Genomic DNA, 5,000 nt, shown 5'->3' on the forward strand with positions numbered 1-5,000 from the left:
TATATATTTATATATATATATATATATATATATTTAATATATATATAGTGATATATATTTGATATAATATACGTGTGTTATGTGTGTCATGCATGTAGTGTAGTGTACATTTTGCATCATGATTACGTAATGCATGTATTAATGAATGACTTTATGTGTATATGTATGTAAAGAGTATATAAGTATGTTATGTGTATATATGTAATATACAAACATATATGTATATATATATCAATATATATATATTTAGATATAATATAATACACACACAAATATTATATAAACACACATATTTAATACACCCATACAAACACCCACAATCCACACACATACACACACACACAAACACATATGTATAAATATGTATATAATATCATATATTAAATAGTATATATATATATATATATATATATATATAAATGTATATATATATATATTATATATAATATATACATACATATATATATATTATATTATATATATAATAATTATATATATATTTTTATATAATATGTATATTAATATATGTATATACGCTTGCATACTGCATTATGTATGTAGTTATCTCTCTTTCTCCACCCCCTCCCCCCTCTCTCTCCCACACACGCACACAGACATACTGCATACATTTGAATATATACACAGTATGCCCAATCATGCAAATGCGTTTGTACGATTCTCTTCAATGTAATTTATCGATTTATTCATGAACCATAAAAGTCGACCCAGTCATATCACAAATTACAACTCCCATGACCGTATCACCTCATATCACTACTTGGACATTTGAAAAGGTCACAAAACATGACCTTCTGACCTCATTAAAGTCTTTGGTTGTTAAGAAGCGAGAAAGGAACCCGTGGCATCGAAATGGCGGACTCAAAGTGCGCTGGAGCAAATAATTCGACGCCATGAAAAAATAATTCAGTGCCCGCGGTCTCTAAGAACACGTCGAACCAACCTTCTCTATATTTTTGTTTTATTCTTTCGCTCTTTCCTCGTCGCTATTATAGTTTCTTTTAGTGTTGTTTTAACTGTTTTGAAACCACATCGAATGAGTCATCAAATCTATATATATCGAAGAGAAGTATCTTCTGATATCAGCTGGAAAATAAAACCATATTTTCGCTCACACTTCGACCGTTTTGTTGGCCATAAATGTTGCAGTTCGAATCAAATAACCACTTAACGAGATTGGTGGAAAGAGAGAGGCTCTATTAAAAAAAAAGGGAAGAAATGATCACTTCATCTAAAGATTTTTTTTTGGAAATAATAGTGTGTATTATTCTGTTTTAATCATGGTTTAGATAAGAATTAACATTTTTTTTTTGTTTAATGCAGATGGAAGACGTTTCAATAGAGAAAAGATAAAAAAGTTGCAGGTGATTTGAGGAAGATTTCAGAAAAATATTATACAGATATGTGATTATTTTTTAAAAATTGCACTGATGATGTGAAATAGAGATAATAAACATATAGATAGACAAACAGATAAATAGACAGATTGATGGATAGATAGAAAGAGAAAGAGATGTTGAAAGAAGGAGAGAGAGAGAGAGAGAGAACAAAGTAAACAAACAAAACAAACAAACACAAAAAGAATCAAACAAATAAAAACAACAATCTAACTCACAAACTTACAAAAAAAGAGAAAGAAAAAGTACAAAAAGAAGAGAGAAGAAAGGAAAGATAAAACAAAAAAGAAAGGAAGAAGGGGAGGAGGGGGGGGAGCGGAGAGGGGGGGAAGATAATTCTCCACCCGAGGTTCTTACGGTGAAAATAACGGGTCATTTGAACTCATTAAGAATCTCAGCAAAGAGTATAAAGTCATTTTGGAGTGAGGACTCTTAAGCTGAGCAATGGCCTCGCTGCCTTTATTTCATCTCTTGATTTTCTTCTCTTTTCTTGTTTTTCTTCGTTGCTCTACCTCTTTTTTATTTTTGTTCTATTTTTTCGTTTGTTTCATTTTCTTGATTTTGTTGTCTTCTGGTATTTTCGTCTTCTTTTTGTTTTTGTCTTCGTATATTTTCATTTTTTTTGTTTTCTTCGTTTTTTTCTTGTTTGTATTCTCAGTTATCTACGTTTTTTCCTTATCTTCGCTTTTTTTTTGTAATACTTTCTATTCACTTATCTATTTTTCATCTTATTCTCATTTTCTCTCCTTTTTTTCTCTCTTTCTCCCTTTCTATCTGACTCTTCATCCCACCTATCCTCTCCCTTCACCTCTCCCTCCAATCCCCCCCTCCCCTTCCTCCCTCTCTTCCATCCTCCCTCCCTCTCTCCATCCCACCTCCCACCCATTCCCTCGCCCATCCTCAATCCCACATCCCCCCTCCCTCCCTCCCTCCATCCATCCATCCATCCCATCCCACCTCTCCCTCACCTCCTCCCTGCCTCCCTTCATCCCACCTCACCACCCTCCATCCCCCCACCCTCCTATCCCACTTCCCCACCTTCCACCATCCCAACCCTCCTCCCTACCACCCTCCATCCCTCCCATCCCACTTTCCCCCTTCCCTCTCCTTCACCTTCTAACCCTCCCACCTCCACACCTACCCTTCCTCCCCCCTCCCCCCCTCCCATCCCACATTCCCCCTTCCTCCAACCACCCTCCCATCCCCCCCTTTCCTCCACCCTCCCATTCCACCTTCCCCCTTCCCTCTCATCCACCTTCCACCCATCCCACCTCCCCACTCCCCCTTCCTCCACCTTCCCATCCCACCTCCCATCCCTCCTGCCCCCCCTACTAACCCCTTCCACCTTTCCCCCCTACTACCCCCTACTATACCCACCCCAGACCCACCACCACTACCCCATAGTACCCCTCCCTCCCTCCCTCTCAACCCCCCCACCCTCCCCCACCCTCCCCTCCCCCTTCCCACCCCCCTATACCCTCCCACCTACCCCCCTATACCCTCCCACCCCTCCTCCCACCCTCTCCCACCCCCCCTCCCCCCTCATCCCCCTTCCCACTCCCCTATAAATTCCCCCCACCATAATACCCACCCACCCCTCTAACCCTCCCACCTCCACCCCTCCTTCGCCCCCGTTCATCCATACCAATCGCTCATATGCCCCCAAGCAATCTAAAACCTAGATAAAGCCGTGACGACACCTCCTTGGAAGCATTCCTGACACGGCGTCAACGAAACTCCTCCCAGACGTTCTCCGCGAGAAAGTTTCTTCTTCGAGGCGAAAATTGGCTCCGGTGGCCTTTCCTTTGCTCTGCTCGAAGGGCTGTTGCTTGGGGTCGCCAGGGTGGGGTGGGTTGTGGGGGTGGGAGGGGAGGGTTGGATGGGGGGAGGGGAGGGTATGAGTGGGGTTGAGGTGGGTGGGTGGGAGGGGAGGGTTGGAAGGGGGGAGGGGAGTGTATGAGTGGGGTTGCGGTGGGAGGATGGGTGGGGTATGGATGGGGTATGGGTGGGGTTTGGAGGTGATGGGGTTGTGGGTGTGGGGACTGATGGGGATTGGTGGTGAGGATGATGGTCCTGTGATGAAGGGGAGTGGTAATAGTCATGATAATGATTGTGAAATTGATAATGGTGATAAGGATAATAACAGAAATAGGGATAACAATAATGATAACAATGATGATTATGGCAATAGTGCTAATGATTATAACGATGATAATAACAATGAAGAAAATAAGTAATAATATTGATAATAATCATAATGATCATGCTAGCAATGATAGCTCTACTATTGATCATGATAGTGATAATGTTGATAATGATAATTCTACAAACATAAATTATAACAATGGTAATTAATAATGATAATGATAACAAAGACAACAGCAACAACAACAAACAATAGATCATGATGATAACTGTCCTCACTTTCTCCACCTCTCCTCCCTTCCTCCCTCTCTTCCCTTCATTATCTAATTCATCTTTCTCTTCTCTCATTCGTTTACCCTAGTAAAAAGAAAAAGAAAAAGAAAATAAATCAAAAGTATTTTATTTTTTTGAATCTATTCATTCATCCATTCATTTGTTAATTCGTTAACACGAATCGCTAAATTAATAAAATTATTTGTGTTGCTGATTTGTTTTCGTTCAGTTACAGTTTTTTGGAGCGAAAGTTGTGGTGCTGTTGGATTTGATGTGTTTATGTGTTTGTATTTATTCAGTTTGTTTCAGTTTGCTTCGTGGTGTTTCTTTTCTCTTCTTCTTATTTGTTGGGTTATTTATATATATATAACATATATATATATATATATATATAATATATATATATATATATATATATAAGCATATATTATATAATATACTATCACATAATATATATATAATATATATATACACACACACACACACACACACACCATATATATATAATTTATATATATATATATAATAATAATTATATATACTATATATATATATAGCACACACTCACACACACACAAACACACACACACACACACACAGAGCGACACACACACACACACACACAGACCCCAACAAGAACACACACACACACACACACACACACACACATATATATATATATAAATATATATATATATATATATATATATATATATATATATATACATACATATATATATTGTCTGTCTGAGTGTACCTATGTGTGTTTCTCTTTGTCTGTCGGTCTCTCTCTCTCTCTCTCTCTCTCTCTCTCTCTCTCTCTCTCTCTCTCTCTCTCTCTCTCTCTCTCTCTGTCCTTCTCTCCTTCTCTCCTTCCTTCCATTCTTTCTCTGTCTATCTGTCTACTCCCCTCACACACAAAAAAATCGTGCAACCTCAAGTAAGCATTTTTTAAACTAACCTTTTCGATCACGTAAACATCACTTTCCTCCCGTCCTTCTTTCCTTCCCCGTTCCTTTCTTTCCCCTCTCTCTTCTCCTCCACTCTTCCTCTTCTCCATCTTTCTTTCCCCTTCGCATACTTATCTCTCGTTGCCTCTCACTCTTTCGCATTTTTTTTTCATTATCTCACCTCTTCCTCTTTTGGTCTCTTCTCTCCCTTTTTCAC

This window comes from Penaeus japonicus, unplaced genomic scaffold (genome assembly GCF_977035675.1).
Source record: "Penaeus japonicus unplaced genomic scaffold, GWHDUDI00000001_assembly GWHDUDI00000028, whole genome shotgun sequence".
Lineage (NCBI taxonomy): Eukaryota > Metazoa > Arthropoda > Malacostraca > Decapoda > Penaeidae > Penaeus > Penaeus japonicus.